This window comes from Colobus angolensis, unplaced genomic scaffold (assembly GCF_000951035.1).
Source record: "Colobus angolensis palliatus isolate OR3802 unplaced genomic scaffold, Cang.pa_1.0 Scaffold25, whole genome shotgun sequence".
Classification (NCBI taxonomy): Eukaryota; Metazoa; Chordata; class Mammalia; order Primates; family Cercopithecidae; genus Colobus; species Colobus angolensis.
Window position 1 is genome coordinate 542499 of NW_012115710.1, and position 759 is coordinate 543257.

The 759-nt window shown below is 39.0% G+C and overlaps 1 pseudogene; it reads right to left on the reverse strand.

Annotated features, from left to right (window-relative positions):
• LOC105514826 overlaps positions 1–759 on the reverse strand; it is a 7943-nt pseudogene that overhangs the window by 318 nt on the left and 6866 nt on the right.

The window sequence follows — 759 nt, forward strand, 5'->3', positions numbered from 1 at the left end:
GTTGTGCAAGGTGTGCTTTTTGATTAAAAACCTTGCCACATTCATTACACTTGTAAGGTTTCTCTCCAGTATGAACTCTCTGATGTTGTGCAAGGCATGAATCACTCTGGAAAGCCTTGTCACAAACCTTACATTTGTATGGTTTTTCTCCAGTATGAATTCTCTTATGTCTTTCAAGGTGTGATTTGCGACTGAAAACTTTGTCACATTCTTCACATTTGTAAGGTTTCTCTCCAGTATGAATTCTATGATGACGCGCAAGGTGTGCTTTTCTACCAAAAACCTTGCCACATTCATTACATGTGTAAGGTGTCTGTCCAGTATGAAGTGTATGATGACATTGAAGATTTGACTTCTGACTGAAGGTCTTGCCACATTTATTACACTTGTACGGTTTCTCCCCAGTATGAACTCTCTTATGGTGTACAAGGCATGACTTTTTCCAGAAAGCCTTGTCACAAACCTTACATTTGTATGATCTCTCTCCAGTATGAATTATCCTATGTGTTTCAAGCTGTGATCTGCGAATGTAAACTTTGTCACATTCCTCACATTTGTAAGGTTTCTCTCCAGTATGAAGTCTATGATGATGTGCAAAGTTTTGTCTTCTACTAAAAACCTTGCCACATTCATTACATGTGTAAAGTTTCTCTCCAGTATGAAGTCTATGATGACACTGAAGGTATGACTTCTGACGGAAGGTCTTGCCACACTCATTACACTTGTAAGGTTTCTCTCCAGTATGAAGTCTACGATGGC